Source organism: Lactuca saligna, chromosome 3 (assembly GCF_052625555.1).
Source record: "Lactuca saligna cultivar CGN05327 chromosome 3, ASM5262555v1, whole genome shotgun sequence".
Taxonomy (NCBI): domain Eukaryota; kingdom Viridiplantae; phylum Streptophyta; class Magnoliopsida; order Asterales; family Asteraceae; genus Lactuca; species Lactuca saligna.
In genome coordinates this window covers 126,256,696-126,274,322 of record NC_136419.1, presented here as the reverse complement: position 1 = coordinate 126,274,322, position 17,627 = coordinate 126,256,696, and positions in this window count along the sequence as shown.

Below are 17,627 nucleotides of genomic sequence, written 5' to 3'. Positions count from 1 at the left end.
AAAAATAAAAATAGAAGAAAACATAATGTAGAAGTGTAAAATTGGAATAGCCGCTCATAATTTTTGTTTGGGATATGGCTAAAAGTTATATATATATATATATATATATATATATATATATATATATATATATATATATATATATATATATATATATATATCAAACGGTTCGGTTCGGTTATCCGCGGATACTTAAGTATCCAAACCAAAACCGACCCGTTGATATTTGGTTTTTTCGGTTTCGGTTTTTTTATGTTTCGGTTTTTTCGGTTTCGGTTTTTTTCGGTTTCGGATCGGCCGGTTCGGCTCGGTTTTTCGGTTTTGCGGTTTTTTTGCACACCCCTAGATGCAGAAGCCGAACGCAAACAAAAAGAAGCCCACGATCTCCTTGAGAGCCGAAAGACTCTCTTCCCTGCCTGGACCAGGGAACGTTTAATTAAAGAGGCCATTGAAACTCCTAGCATCTTATGGCTCGAGCCGGTTATATCGTTCGACTGCAACAACACTGTCGATTTGCAGTTCGATATGCCGCTGACTCGAAAGGCGTTCATCTTCCACGTCTTCTCAAACATCTTTGAATTCCCTCACCCGAACGCTGAGATTGACAGGGAGCTCATTGACTTCTATCTGGCGGCTGCTCGTCCACAATTCCTTACTTGGAGCGCCCAGAAGATTGTAAACGTTCGGGTGCTGAAACCTTATACTGAAGGACGTTTTATAAATGTTCGGTTCAAGTTGATTCGGGGATCTGCAAGAACTGCTCATCTTATCTCCCTGGCAGATCTACCGAATCTAAATCCTCATGATTGGATTGTCCTATATAATATCCTTTTGACTAATGAAGCTGAATATGGTCCCATTCTAGACCATGTCAAAAGGATGTTAGCCTGCTACATCATGGAGGTTGCCCTAATGGATCAGGAGGTCGCCACAGTCTTCAAGAAGAAACCCAAAATTGCTCCTGTGGGATCGGCCAGTGATCTCAATCAAATGCTACTGGGCAGGATCGACCTGAGACGCAACTCGGTTATATTCACTAGAGCGGAAGGACAAAAATGTCTCTTCGCTTTAGCTGACAAGCATCTTTACACCACAACCTGTTTGGAGCATGTGTTGTTCATTATCAAACGGTGTAAAGAGAACTCGGCTGATGACGTCAAGTACTTTGAAGATATGATTAACTGGTACATCCGGTTTAGACAGACCATTCTTTCCATCACCAAATGTCTGTTTAGTACTGTGAAGAAGAAGGTACCTGCTTCAGTTGCTGGCCCAAGTAACTAGTGAAGGTCTCGCTCCAAATTGACGCAAAGGGGGAGATTGTTGGGCTAGAGATTATTTTTGAAGATTGCATCTTTTGGGCTCGTTTAGCATAAGGCTTTTTGTATTCCGGTTTGGGCCTGTCCAACCGTGAACCTTTTATGTTTTGTATATAAGTTTACGCTTGCATGCATATTAGGTAAAGGTTTTTAGAGATCTGAGAATAGCGATACATCTAGACGATAACAGGTTTCTTTGATCGCTCTTGTAACCTTCCAATCCTCTACAGTTGATGTTCTTAATCGAGCTCTTCTGAGGATTTTGTTTAATCATTCGACACGTTTGACTCCATCTTGACTTATTCTTTTTATTGCGTTCTTATTGTTTACGTTTATATACTTGTTCAAGATCTAATCGATCTTTATAGATTAAAGGTTAGTTTAATCTCATCACAAAGAAATCCTTACTTTAGGTGAGTATTCAATCATTAAGAAAGAATTCAGATATAGAAGTGCATATGTTGTATCTCAGGTCGGATGTCTTCCAATCACACAGAGGGAACAACATATGACTAACATATATAGGGGGTTAGAGAGATAGAATGTTGCATATGCTATGTCCTAGGTCGGATCTTCCGATCACGCAGAGGGGATAACATATGGCTAATAGATAGAAAGAATTGCAGAGATAAGGAGGTGTGTAGAATTAGAGTTGCATATGTTGCAATCCAGGTCGGATCTCTTCCAATCACGTAGAGGAAGCAACACAGGACTGACAGATAGAAAGAAAGAAAATAATTTCCTACATACCTACTTTATCATAACCCCCAGTTGCCCTATCAGAACCAGAATTAAGGACATAAGTGTGTACATCAAGGAAGAGTTAAGCGATAGTTCTAGATGTGTATTAATTTAGTGTATCTTGTGGGTTCCCGTGTTTATCTCACTACTCAATCTACCCAAGCGTCATATAATCAGTCCAAATGAAACTATCTAAGTCTATATTGTATAGTCCTTTCATGGTTAATCAATGTCTAGTCCTTTTTTAATCCTTTGTGCCTACCAGCACATTGAACATAGAGTCTAGACAATTCGATTTTAGTGCATTACACACATTATAAATTTCCCTTTAGCACTAGACTTCATATCACTTCCAAGTAATAACTACTAACGAAAAACTATTAAGAAAATGAAAAAATGTCTTTAAAATGAACCAGAGCAAGATAAACTCAGGAGTATAGATAAGAAAACGGAAACCGTAATTCACCGATTGAATTTGCATCCAGAAGGTCTGAGAACAATAAATATAATCTTAGAACAAATCCAAAAATTCTTCATGTCATTAAGCACTAACCCCATGAGTGATCACTTCCTTTCTTCCCTTCTCACAAGGACACATACTCTTAAACAATGTTCTGAGTGTGTTATAGTTGATATATGCCTCCATAGCCACTACCAACTAACCAAAGTCTGATGATATGCCTCCATAACTGCTTCGACACAGAGGAGGATCAATTGGTCTTTGGACCCAGTCCATTTTGAAACTGGGTTAATCTTTTTCATCCTAGCACGATACTCTCTCCTATGACATATCCTGCTTATCACAAACAGAAGATGTAGAAACGTCAAAGTCATTAGGTAATTTGGGAGATTGAACTTTTGGAGCCCATTTGTAATTGGGTTTGCCCCATTTCTTTTTCAATCTGATGGGTGCCTCGGTCCTTGCTATTGATCTTGATGTCCGCCGTTGAGATGACTTTGACCTGACCGGTCTTTGTTTCACTGGACCATCTTTTGGAATGGGCTTCTTGGCCAGCATTCCCTTGTTGCCCTTAGGATTCGGATTTGTGGCCTTGTGGGTTTGATTCTTGGCTTTCTGCGTGTTCCATTCACCATTGTCTGAATGTGACCTTGACGGGTTTCTATTGGAGTATCTCCCTCTTGGTGCATTTTTCCATCCTTGTGAGTAGTATGGAACGTATGCACGATTTGGATCATTTCGGGCAATGTGACCAGGTGTTCCACAGTGAAAACAAGTCTTTTTTTCACTGGGAAATTGTTTCTTCCTGCCCCTGGTGGCGTGTCCTTGCCTTATCTCTTATTGTTCCCACAAGCACAATTGCAACAGGCACTCTGCTTCACTGAAATTGGTGGCCTATATTTCTCAATAGTAGGTTGATCAAAAGAAACTGAGTTCGAAGAAAAAGATTCATAGTTCAAGGATATGTTGGTTTGTTCAACGGTGTTCTCCTTGTTCTCATCCTCTGCTACTTCCCCTACAGATCAATCCTTAAATCAGTTAAAGCACGAAGTTGAAGGATCTGTTTCTGATAATAAAACTGAGACTGAACCTAAAGTTTTTGTTTCAAATAAAGATTTTACTGTTTCTGATATTAAAGAAGACAAGGTTTTTCATGATACTTTTGCATCTGCTGATACTGAATTAAATTTTTTTTGAAGTGTTTGATGAATTATTTGATAATTCTGATGTTTGTGATGCTTCTAATGAAAACACACCAATTCCACAAGTTACACCAACTGATGCACCCTAACTTATCTCACAACCTGCTTCTTATACATGTTCTTGTGGGGAAAGTAAGGATGTAAGGAAAGAAAAAAAATCTGAGAAAAGAAGTACTAGTTTTAATAATAAGCAAATTTGTTTTAATTGTGGTATTGGTGGACATATAGTTAGGAATTGTCCCAATAGGATTTTTGTACATTATATGTCTCTAAGAGGAAAGAACGAATCTAGAGGAAGGTCTTTAACTAGAAAGTCCTCTAGAGATCATTCTCAGAAGGATGATTGGAAGAATGATCGTAGTAGAAAACGGGCAGTTTTTCAAAGTACAAAAAGAGTTTTTCATAACAAAGTCACTAACTGTTGGCTAAAACCGAACAAGGCTCCGCCAAGATCGGTTTCATCAAGGAGCAGCTCTAGGTCTTCAACCACTTTTGGTAGAAAACCCAAGTGCTCAATGCAAACTGATAAGAAACCTACTTGAAAATCACCAATAACTATTAAGAAACCCAACTACCAATGGATGCCAAAATAAATTCCAATCCATCATCAACATCCTCTGAAAAGGTTGTAAATAATGATAAATCTGAGAAAGTGAAGGGCCAACCCGGGAAAGTGATGACCTGGGTTTCCAAATCTAAATGATCCCGCTCATTTTGCAGGGACAGTTGCAGAGGAATGTCGTCAGACCTTGGGTCGTTAACAGCGGCTGCTCCCGACATATGGTAGGAAACATCTCCCAACTGAACAACATTCAATATTTTAATAGGGGATATGTTTCCTTTGCGGGTGGAGAAGGTGGCAAAATCACTTAGAGGGGAACTATTATAAATGGGGTGCTAAGTTTCAAGAATGTCAACTTTGCTCTCGAGTTATTCTACACATTTCACCGACAAGGAGTTTATGATTCTCAAGCCAGGCATTTTCATCCCGGAAGAGTGGATTCTCGTCAAATCTAAGTAGGATGGGAATGCTTACATTATTTACATGAATATAAACATTCTACAACAAATCACTTGCCTCTTTCCGAAGGTCTCCGAATAAAATGCAACGTTGTGACACTGGAGACTCGGTCATGCAAATGCTAAAAACCTAAATCGACTTGCAAAGAATGAGATGGTCCGAGGCTTACCCGTCAGTGACTTCATAAGTTTTTAGAAGAGTGTGCCATGTGCCCAAGAAAAGAACCATAAAGAACCACAACTGCCAAAACAAGTTAACTCAATCAGTCAGGTGCTGCAGTTATTACATATGGATTTATTTGGTCCAGTCAACATCCTCAGCATCAACATAAATTCATACTGTCTGGTTGTGATTGATGACTTTTCACGTTTGACGTGGGTTTTCTTCTTATCCAACAAATCTGGGGTTGCAGATCTATTAAAGAAGTTCATAGTGTTAATTGAGAACCAAACCAACAACTGGGTGAAAGCGCTTCATATTGATAATGGAACATAATTCAAGAATGTTGTTCTTGATCATTTTTGCATAGAAAAGGGAATTATGCATCAATACAGGTCCGCTCACACACCTCAGCAAAATGGTGTTTCTAAAAGGAGAAACAGAGATTTAAAAGACGCTGTAAGGACTATGTTGTGTGACTCCAAGTTACCTGTTTTCTTTTGGGCCGAGGCGATTAACACTGTTGGCTACATTCAGAATCGTGTGTTGATCAACAAAGCTCAAATGAAGACACCGTACGAGATTTTATATGGTCACAAGCCATCAGTCAGTCATTCCTGTGTATTTGGCTACCCTTTCACCCTTCTATACCTAGAGTCCAACCCAAAGTATAATGCCAAAGCTAATGATTGTTACTTCGTAGGGTATGTTGCATGCACCGCATATAGGGTCTACAATAAGAAGACAAAGCAGATTGTGGAATCCTGTGATGTGCGTTGGTTGGAGGAGAATGAAACGGATGCTCGAGTGGGTCCAGATTGGTTATTTGATTACACATCGCTCTTCAAGTCTATAAATGTGTCTTCTGATAGTTCATCTGGGTCTTTCTCTGGTTTGAAGAATGTTTCTGAAGATGAAGACGAAGAAGTTGTCTACAGACCTCCAACAGTAACCTCTTCATCATCTGAGGGGGAGTCATCTGCCACACTTGAGGGGGGTTCATCTTTTCCACTTGATAGTCCAAAGTCTCCAGTTCAAGATGTTACTCCAGATTCTGATGCTACAGCTCTTGCCCCTGTTGAAAGAGAGTTCATGTCGAGAGATGCTTCCACTGTGACTCCAAAGTTTATGGAACTACTCTTCCCTAAATAAATTGCCAATGAGTTTGTAGTTGAATCATCTAATGTCGAACAATAAGCAAATAATGGAGGTGTCAACATTCACAATCTTCACATCTCACTTAATGATATCAGCCAAGAGATACCCTCAAGAATTCAACATGATCATCCGATCGAAAGCATCATTGGTCAGCTGGGCGACGAAGTTAGAACCAGAAGTCAGAGTGGACAACACATGTCTCTACTCTTGCTTTATCTCTGAAATAGAGCCCAAGAATGTTTAAATGGCTTTGAATGAGCCCAGTTGGGTAGATGCCATGCATGAAGAGCTAAATCAATTCGAAAAGCTCATAGTTGGACTTTGGGTTGGGTCAGCCGGTCTGCCTTCAGGTGTGCATCCGTTTACTCGTCCCTTCTGTTGGCGATGTGCTCCTGGCCTTTGTTGGCCAGGTTGTGCCTCCGGCGCTGTTACTTTGAAGAAATTAGAGTGCTCAAAGTAAGCCTATGATCTGATACCACTTGTAAGTCCCCAAAATGCTTGAGTATCAATCATATCTGTTTGATGGTTCGGAATCCCAATCAAACGAATGATGTCAGATCAAAATAGAAGAGAAGGATAAGAAGAAGATGATGAATCTTGTATTATTTGATGATTAGAATGTAGATCCAAATACAAGATTCACACACAACACACGCTCTTTTCTCTCTTTCTCTCTCTCTCTCTCTCTCTCTCTAGAACATCTTTGATTTCACACACTTAAGCTCCTCTCTCTCTCTCTCTCTCTCTCTCTTACTCACTCATCAGTCTACTCCTCACCTCTTACACCGATATTTATAGGGAACATGGGCCGAACACATGTTCAATGCTGTGAATGGGTTTACGGCCGTAAACCTGTTTATGGCTGTAAACACCCAGCTAGCCGTAAACACATAAAATATTACATAAAATGCAATTGCCCAAAAAAGCAAAGTATAAACCATATTTTTGACCCATCAATTCTTTGCGCAAACCCATGATGAATTTCAGATTGAATTCCATCGTTGTTCGTGTAATTCCATGACGATTGCACTTGTAGATTAATTCATTCAATCGATCATAGTAACCTTCAATCGATTCACCATCCTTCTATTTGAATTCTTTTAATTCAATCAAACAGTGTGTCACAGAATTAATCTTAGTCTTCTCACTCCCTTGAAACTTTTCTTTGAGAGTGTTCTAGATGTCATTTGAAGCTGTACAACTTCTGACATTCTTGTAAACATCACGTAATTATCTCATACATCTTTTCTCATTCTTTTTCAATCTATCAGTTTGTGTTGCAACACTTGGAGTACCAGATGAAGATCCAATTGCTTAAACATTTGGTGGAGGAGTACCATTTCTTGTTATACATGACCAAAGCTCCTCATCTAGCCCGTTCAAGTAGTCTTGCATGCGATCAGCCCACTGATCATAGTATTTAGGGATGAACATAAGAATCTTCGTTGAAGATCCTAGCAGATGAGAATAGGATGTCATTGAGTTCAAGTTGAAATTAGCCATGAACATACGGATGGATTTTTCAGAAAAACTTAAGAGATTTAGAAAAAAAATAGCTGAAACGATCAAATATTTCAAGCAGAACACTCGATTGAACAAATCAGTTGCAGAATTTAATCACAAATATAGATCAAGAACGATATTCAATACAAAAGGTGTGGAAACTTTAGCATCCAAAAATGATTCAAAAACCTTTTCATTCAGAATGAAAATCAGATCACAGACATAATTCCTGCTCTGGTACCGATTGATGAATTATTGAATTGGGAAATCAAAACTAAATCAGAGTAATGAGAATTATGAACACAGAGAGTAAATAAGATCTTGCGTCAGCTCATATTATCTAAATCTAAGTAACATCCCTATTTATAGGAAAACATTAATGCATACAAAAAATACAAAGGATCTGACTTAAAGTTTCGACATAAAACGCCTTTGCAAAATAACATTACATTTCAACATCTTACAACACAACTTCGACCCTAACAAAACTCCTTGTGTTCTTACACTTATTTGTGTTCATTTCATCCCATTTACACACAAAATTTCGTGTGTGTGACTCTTCATAAGGTTTTATAAACTTCAAGTGTACTTCAAAAGAAAATCTTAGAGTTTTAGCTTACAAACTCTACTCTACACTTGAATCTTCCAGAAAAACACCCAAGGTGAGCTTTATACTCCCTTATTTTCATGGTGTCTACTTTTAGGGGGAGGGGGAGGGGGAATACAAGCTTAGTTTTGTGTTTGATCTTAATATTTGTGCTTGCATGTGTATATTTTCATGCTATTGTGTGTAAAATGCTATAAGCTTTTGATAAACCTCCATGAACTCGAGTTTTCTTCATGTTTTGAAGAGATTGTGTAACAACCCAAGTTCAGAAGTGCAAGTTCAGGGTTCTTAGTGTAAACAAGGAAGGTCGACTCGGCGAGGCGATGAGTAGACTCGGTGAGTCGAGTCGTGGTTCTAGTCACGTGTTAAGTGACCAACTCGACGAGTCAGCGGCTGGACTCAGAGAGTTGGTGCTGAAGGGAGAAAACCCTAATCTGGGGGTTGTTCCCTATATAAAGCACTTTATAACCCACCTCCAGCCTCTTTGCTACCCATTTGAGATCCAAAACCCTCGTCTCGTGTGTGTGACTCCATTAATGAAGAATTAGAGCTTGAAAGAGAAATTTGATGTAAAAAGCTTGGGGATTTGGAGGTCATCATCAAGGGGCTTTGGTAGATCTGGAATCTACTTCAATTTGGGCACATTTCAGGGGTAAGGAACCTCCTCCTTAAGTTATTTCATTATTAACTGATGAATGGTTGTTTTTTTGGGATTCATGAGCTTGTTTCGGAGCTATCTCTAGTTTGAGGCATAGATTTGAGGTTGCTACTTCCGATCTAGACTTGTGATGGCCCAAAAGGTCATAAAGTTCCTGTCTAAGAGTCATTGGTGAAGCCCTTTGTCTTTAACCCTAGCCCTAGAAGTGGTTGGGTTTATATCTCCTTGCTTTCACGTAAAGTTTGCAACTTTATGTGAGCGTTAGGATGTAGAAGGGTGGATCTATGGATTGGAGTCCCTGCATGGCTTGAAAAGCCTCGGTATGGAATGAGAATTGAAGAGACTCGGCGAGTCACATGGGTGTGCCCGACGAGTTTTATGATTATGTGCATGGACTCGACGAGTTGGAAGAACAACTCGGCGAGTCTATTGAAGATTGCCTTGGACTGGGCGAGTCTATGCTTGGACTCGACAAGTCTGGTCGTGAAGTCCTAACCTTTTCTTGTTGAGTTGTGAACCGGTGAGTCGAGAAGTGACTCGGTGAGTTGAGCAGGAAGGGACTCAGAGCTTGTTGGACTCGACGAGTCTTGGGGAGACTCGGCGAGTTGAGTCGTAGCATGGGAGTTTCTGAGCATAGGAAATCGACGAGTCAATGGGTTGACTCGGCGAGTAGGGTCAACCAGGAAGGTTGAGTTTGACTGAGGACTTTGACTTGGACCAAGGGTTGAACAGTTTGGCTTCCAAGGGTATTTTGGTAATTATTGGTGTTTATATGTTTTGGTTATTTTGTAATGATCAGTGGTCGAGTTTGTGCTGGTGGTAAGAGCAGCATGGTCTTATTTCTTCAAGTCAACAGTTGCAGGTGAGTTATCCACACTATATCGACAGGGTCTAAGGCACCAAAGCCGACCCTTTATCGGATGGGAATCCAGGTAGTTGTTTGTTATGTTATTGCTTTACTATGTCTGCATCCCGGTAGTTAGGATGGTATATGTTTGAGACCTGGTTAAGGTCGGTATCCTGGTATATCGGATGATGCTATGGACCGGTTAGGTCGGTATCCTAGTTAGGATGTTGCTATGTTATGTTATCTGCTAGATCGGTTGATTAAGTTGTGAATTTCTATATGATTATATGTTTATGTGCACATGGTTGTTGAACTGGGGTTGGGTTGAGGTGGGTCCTACTTTTTGTTTTAGGCCAACATACCCAGGGCGGACCGGTTAGATCGAAGGCCCGGCTAGCGGTCCGGATGGACTGAATGCCCTAAGAGGGCGGACCAGACGTGCCGAGGCTCGGAGGGTGGACCAAAAAGACTGAAGGCCCAGTGCCGGCGGACCAATCATACTGTAGACTCGGAGAGAGAGTGGACTAGGTGGACTGAAGGCCTGGTGCAGGCGGACCAGTCACACTGTAGACTCGATATGCATGGCTGTTCTATTTATGATACGATATGATATGATATGATATGATATGATATGATACGATATGTTATGATATGATATGATATGATATGATATGATATGATATGATATGATATGATATGATATGATATGATATGATATGATATGATATGATATGATATGATATGATATGATATGATATGATATGATATGATATGATATGATATGATATGATATGATATGATATGATATGTGTATGGTATTATGGTTGGTATTTTGGGGGTAACTCACTAAGCTTTCAGGATTACAGTTTCAGTTTATTGTTTCAGGTACTTCAGGAGACCGTGGCAAGGCGAAGGCGTGATTGTACCGCTCCTCAGTTTTATGTTGATGTTCTGGGATACTCTGATAATAAAAGAATTAGAAACCTTTTTGTAATAACTTAATGAATATGGGTTGTTTTTGAAAAGTTTAAATTGGTTGTAAATTTTCACGGTGTTATAAGTTGGTATCAGAGCCTTGATTTGAGTGAATTGGAGGAAGATTCATGTGAATCCAGTCTCAAATCAAGGAGAGTTTTCCAAGTGAAATTGAAATGGTTTTCAAAAATAAGTAGACAAGGATGAGGAAGTACGATCAACCTTAGCCAGTAAGTAGATCCCAAAATACCATACAAGTTATTTGATTATGTGATATGTTAGAACATCATGGTAGTACTAGGCTAGGGATCTTCAGGAATTGCATGATAAAATTTCCTGATTGTATGATGCCTGCTTGCCTAGGGTTCCCTGTTATGTGAGGTAGTTAGCAGTTCCTCTAGAGGTGAGGATTGAGTGCTGCCATGTATATGTTTATCGCTAGGGTGTTGTGGTGATACTTGATATAAATATGGGTAGGTGTGGAAGGTAGTATGGGCCCGTACTACTGAAAGCATAGGACCCATACTCGTGTCAAGGAAGTCACAACCCCTAGGGCCAGGTTGGGAGTTGGTTCCCGGGTTACTGGGGAAGCATTTGATTTTTCTTGCGGTGTAATTTCAGTATGGTGGTTACGAGGCATGTCGGGGGTGGATTGGGATCAGGAGAGGGCGGTCACGGTAGATCAGCACCACTCATGGTTATTGGTCAGATGAGTACGGATGAGTTGGATTCCAGGATTCGTGAGATCCTACATGATGAGATTCCTGTTATGTTCAGGGCGGAGATGCCGGAGATGTTTGGGTCAATCAAGACCGCCATGGTTGAGTACTTTGATAAGTGTTATGCAGCTCTTGCAGAGACGATTGCCGCGACACCTACAGCGGCTGTAGCATCAACAGTTGGAGGAGCCGGTCGGGGTTTTCAGTATCAGGACTTCAATAATACGAAGCGACCTACTTTGATGGGGTTCATGATCTGATCATTGCTATAAAGTGGTTGTCGGACGTTGAGGGTGTTTCTTCACGTGTTCATGCCCTGCGGATCAGAGAGTAAGGTGTGCTCTGAACCTTTTGAGGCTCGGGGTGAAGGATTGGTGGAGGTTGACAACGGAATCTAATTCGGATGCACAACAGGCTGCGGTTACATGGGATCAGTTCCGGGAGATGTTCAGTACCCGTTGTATTCCACGGGTTGAGAGGGAGAGGTTGGCTCAGGAGCTCTTGGAACTAAAGCAGGATTCGGAGTCGGTGACGGAGATTACCAGGATGTTCACTGAGAGAGAGATGTTTTGCCCTGAGTTTGCTTCGGAGCAGAATCAGATGTCCCGATATTTGAGTATGCTCAAGAGGGATATCAGGTAGTTTGTATCTACATAGAGGTGCGAGACCTTACTGGAGTTGCAGGAGGCTGCTCGATGACGTGATATCGAGATTGAGTTTCAGTTGAGAGAGCAGAGGCAGGCCCCGACGCAGTCGCAGCCGGCGCCGAAACAGTCCAAGGTTGTTGATTCCAGTTTGGGAAGTCAGAGGAGTTGCACTTACGAGAAGTGCGGGAAGGGTCATACCGGAGTTTGTAGATCTGGTGGTGCGTGGCGCAAGTCTGGGAAAGAGGGGCATTATGCGAGGGATTTTCGTCAGTCAGTCCCGGTTCAGGATTTGAGGATTCGTTATCATTGCCATCAAGTTGGTCACTTGAGGTCCAACTGTCCACATCTTGTTTCCAGATCGGTGCAAGTTCCAGCACCGTCTACTGTGAGGATTACTGGCAGGGGTCAGGGTGGAGCGGAGCCTCCGAGGGCTCAGGGGCGCGCTTTTCAACTCACAACAGAGGAGGTCAGGGCAGAGCCGGATCCAGTTGCGGGTATGTTTTGGTTTTGTTGTTGTCTGGTTATCTGGTTATTTATGTACTGTTGTATTTTATTCGCCGTTCTGCGTGTTTCATGGTTTGGTTGGGAGTATTAGTAAGTAGGAGTTGTAGGTGGTTAGCATCCAAGGGATTGATGGTCAGAATTTGGTTGTATGGTCTTGTTGTCGGGTATAACAATTATGATTTGAGAAGTGTTCAGCGGAGAGTCGAACTCCCTTAGAGTTCGTGATGTGCAATGCCAGGAAGTGATTTTGTGGAGGTTGCTCGTTTCAGAGTAAATCAATTCATTAATAAGAGGAGTATGTTGAGTAGGGATGATTGATTTATGTCGGTTAAGTCACCGGTGGTTGGTAGTCAGTGCTCTAAGTGGGGAGAATTGGAAAAATTCTCAAGAGGATCGACAAGCATTAGAGGTTGATTAACTGTTTGGGGTTCAGCAGTGTTTCAATCAGCCAAGAGTGTGGGCTGGTATTAGTAAGTGATAGACAAATGGGGCGGGATACGGACCAACGATTTTTGGAAAAGGTGATTGGTTGTTGTGAGGCCTAGGATTAGGTTGGGATCTAAGTAGATGGAATGGAGTTGGAGTTCGGAAACCCTAGAGGGCTAGAATAGTATGTACGAGAGAGATTCCCAAGAAGGATAGTTCGGGATGATGTATGATAGTCTAAGCGGTCCGGGGAGACTGAAGGCCGGTGGGCGTACCAGTCAAGCCGAAGGCTCGGAGAATGGTCCACACAGGCTGAAGGTCCTGAAGGGTGGTCCAGACATGCTGAAGGTTCTCAGAGTGGTCCAGATTGGCTGAAGGCCTAGTAAGGCGGTCCAGTCATGCTGAAGACTTTGTATGTGTTGATAGATCAATATGAGGAGATGGATTGAGTATGTTGCGATGCAATAGCAAACAGTAGGTCTGGCATAGGGTATTGATCATGTTAGTGGAAGGTAGTGCATGGACCCGAGAGTCCTTGTGAATAGATTCAGAGTGTGTGTGATGCATGGAATAACGGTTACTCTATGAGAGGATAGTGTAGAGTGGGGTGTGAGCACCGTGGCACTTTTTGAAGTAACGAGGTGTTCAAGTAGACTTCCTTGGATAAAGAGAGGGAAAGGTATGTAACTCGGGGAGGGAGTGTTGGTTCACAAAAGTGAAAGCAAAAGTAAGAATGGATGATTAAGAGTATTTCAATTTTGGTTGTCGAGCACTGTGATTGTGGTAGTGGTATGGAAGCACATCCGGATTGGGTGTCTATTAAGGTTGCAGAAGGGTTTCCGGTAGTGTACAACCAGAGGAGTTCGGAAGGGATGCAAGGATGGAGCCTTGGATTTTTTGTATGGTTGTGATCAGGAGGTTATGTATGTAGTGGTAATTCATCATGGGGATGTCTGGAGGTATCGTCAGTGTGTAGGGTTTTCCAGCTCGCGGATGTTGGATCAGGTACAATATGGGCATGAGAGTGTAGATGGGAGCTCATGGGAGCTACTTAGGGGTGGTAGGATGTATCATCATGTCAGCGTGGGACGGAATGAGTAGGATTCAGAAAGGAAGCAGAATGAGTCCCAGCATTGAAATTCGAAAAAAGTTATGCCAGTCGAGGAAAGGGATAGCAGTTTGGTACCGGGTCAGGACCCGGTGGTCTATAGTAATGCCCAACTTTTGTAAGAGGCAAGTGATTGGATGAGTTGGAATGATGGAAGTATCATCGGGTGACACTTAGTTGATGTGTTTATCAGGAAGAAGCCGGTGGTTGGTTTGAAGCAAGTTTCATGACTCTGTAAGGGAAGAGTTGGGTTTTATTGAGATTTGATAACAATATTTGAAGGAAACTGAGTCGATTGAGACCAGGAGCTGTAATGTGGGAGTATTATCTGGAAATGTGTCACTGCAGTCTTCGAGGATGAAGCCTAATTTCAGTAGGGGAGAATTGTAACACTGCGAGTTCAGAAGTGTAAGTTCAGGGTTCTTAGTGTAAATAAGGAAGGTCGACTCAGTGAGTCGATGGGTAGACTAGGCGAGTCAAGTTGCGTTTCTGGTCAAGTGTTAAGTGACCAACTCGGCGAGTCGGCGGCTGGACTCGACGAGTTGGTGCTGAAGGGATAAAACCCTAATCCGAGGGTTTTTCCCTATATAAAGCACATTATAACCCACCTCTAGCCTCTTTGCTACCCATTTGAGATCCAGAAACCCTCATCTCGTGTGTGTGACTCCATTGATGAAGAATTAGAGCTTGGAAGAGAAATTTGGTGTAAGAAGCTTGGGGATTTGGAGGCCATCATCAAAGGGCTTGGGTAGATTTGGAATCTACTTCTATTTGGGCACATTTCAGGGGTAAGGAACCTCCTCCTTAAGCTATTTCATTATTGATTCATGAATGGTGGTTGATTTGGGTATCATTAGCTTGTTTAGGAGCTGCCTCGAGTTTGAGGCATATTTTGAAGTTGCTACTTCAGATCTAGAGTTGTGATGGCCCAAAAGGTCATAAAGTTCCTGTCTAAGAGTCATTGGTGAAGCCCTTTGTCTTTAACCCTAGCCCTAGAAGTGGTTGGGCTTATATCTCCTTACTTTCACATAAAGTTTGCAACTTTATGTGAGGGTTAGGATGTAGAAGGGTGGATCTATGGATTGGAGTCCCTGCATGGATTGAAAAGCCTCTGTATGGAATGAGAACTGAAGAGACTCGGCGAGTCACATGGGTGTGCTCGACGAGTTTTAAGATTATGTGCATGGACTCGGCAAGTTGGAAGAATAACTCGGCGAGTCTATTGAACATTGCCTTGGACTCGGCAAGTCTATGCTTGGACTCGATGAGTCTGTTCATGAAGTCCTAACCTTTTCTTGTTGAGTTGTGAATCAGTGAGTCGAGGGATGACTCAGTGAGTTGAGCAGGAAAGGACTCAGAGCTTGTTGGACTCGACGAGTCTTGGGGCGACTCGGCGAGTTGAGTCGTAGCATGGGAGTTTCTGAGCATAGGAAATTGACGAGTCAACGGGTTGACTCGGTGAGTAGGGTCAACCAGGAAGGTTGACTTTGACTGAGGACTTTGACTTGGACCAAGGGTTGAACAGTTTGGCTTCCAAGGGTATTTTGGTAATTATTGGTGTTTATTGGTTTAGGTTATTTGGTAATGATCAGTGGTGGAGTTTGTGCTGGTGGTCGGAGCAGCATGGTCTTATTTCTTTAAGTCGGCAGTTGCTGGTGAGTTATCCTCACTATATCGACAGGGTCTAAGGCACTAAGGCTGGCCCTTTATCGGATGCCAGTCCGGATAGTTGTTTGTTATGTTATTGTTTTTCTATGTCTGCATCCTAGTAGTTAGGATGGTATGTGTTAGAGATCTGGTTAAGGTCGGTATCCTGGTATATAGTATGATGCTATGTTAGTGACCGGTTAGGTCGATATCTAGGTTAGGATGTTGCTATGTTATGTGATCTGCTAGATTGGTTGATTAAGTTGTGAATTACTATATGATTATATGTTTATGTGCACATGGTTGTTGAATTGGGGATGGGTTGAGGCTGGTCCTGCTTTGTGATGTAGGCCAACATACCCAGGGTGGACCGGTTAGATAAAAGGCCCGACAAGCGGTCCGGATGGGCTGAAGGCCCCAAGAGGGCGGACCAGACGTGCCGAGGCTCGGAGAGTGGACCAGACAGACTGAAGGCCTGGTGCGGGCGGACTAGTCATACTGTAGACTCGGAGAGAGTGGACCGGGTGGACTGAAGGCCTGGTGTAGGTGGACCAGTCACACAGTAGACTCGATATGCATGGTTGTTCTGTTTATGATATGATATGATATGTGTTTGGTATTATGGTTGGTATTTTCGGGGTAACTCACTAAGCTTTCACGCTTACAGTTTCAGTGTTTTGTTTCAGGTACTTTAGGAGACCGTGGCAAGGCGAAGGCGTGATCGTACCACTCCTCAATTTTATGTTGATGTTCTGGGATACTCTGTTAATAAAAGAATTGAAAACCTTTTTGTAATAACTTAATGAATATGGTTTGTTTTTGAAATGTTTAAATTGGTTGTAAATTTTCACGGTGTTACAGATTGTAAAATAAGTTACATTATTTAGCTTTATAAAATATTTGGACATGATAAACATGTTTAGAAATTTAACATGAAACTAAAAGAAATTACAAGAATGGACCTGATTTGTCAAAAATGTGAAAAATGGACTAAAATGATCATTTTTGAATAAAATGGATCGTTTATGTCATTTTCAGTTTTAAAAAGATTAAAATGGTTATTTTCATAAAAATGGACCACTATTATGTCATCTCTGGTATTTATGGACTAAAATGGTCATTTTTTATAAAATGGACCAATTATGACAAATTTCATTTGAAGTAGACCATTTTATGTCTTTTTATCACTAATTAGGCTAAAAACTTCATTTTGATTTACAAATGGGCTTCTTACAATATTTTTACCCTAATTGCGCATTGTACACTCCTTTCATGTTTATTGGGTCTCATATACCCTTATACATGGTTTTTGGGCCTTACGACACACATTACGTTAATCAGACTTACAACAAATAAATACTTGACATTTCGACAAAAACAAATTGTACTTTATCACTATTGTTTTGTGATCAATTACATACTTGAAGCATTTTGTTTAAATATTAAATAGTGTAATACTCTATTTGCGTAAGTTTTGTTAAGGCTCTTGTGAGACATTTCATTTAGTGGTATCTACCTAGTGTACACCGTAAGCCCTTTAGTTATAACCAGAGTCCCCTGGAGGGAGAGCGAGAGTTTGTGTATAGATCGATACGGGGATGACACCCCACACCTGAGCAATTCGATACAGTTAGACTAGGCCGGTTTAGGGTGACAAACCTTATCTTAAACAAGTTGACGCCTGAAAAACGTCAAGATAGGTATAACAGTCACATCAAGCATGGTTATAACAAGTTACATAGAGATTAATAACAAAATAAACTTACGAGAATACACATACTATGCTCTTGATATATTATATGAACAATACATTTACTACATTACTCGGGTCTTGTGGGTTTTAACACTACAACCCTTTTACCAATAGAAAATATCGGGTTTTCTAGAAACTACATACTACACACTATAGTTTCCAAATAGTAGAAT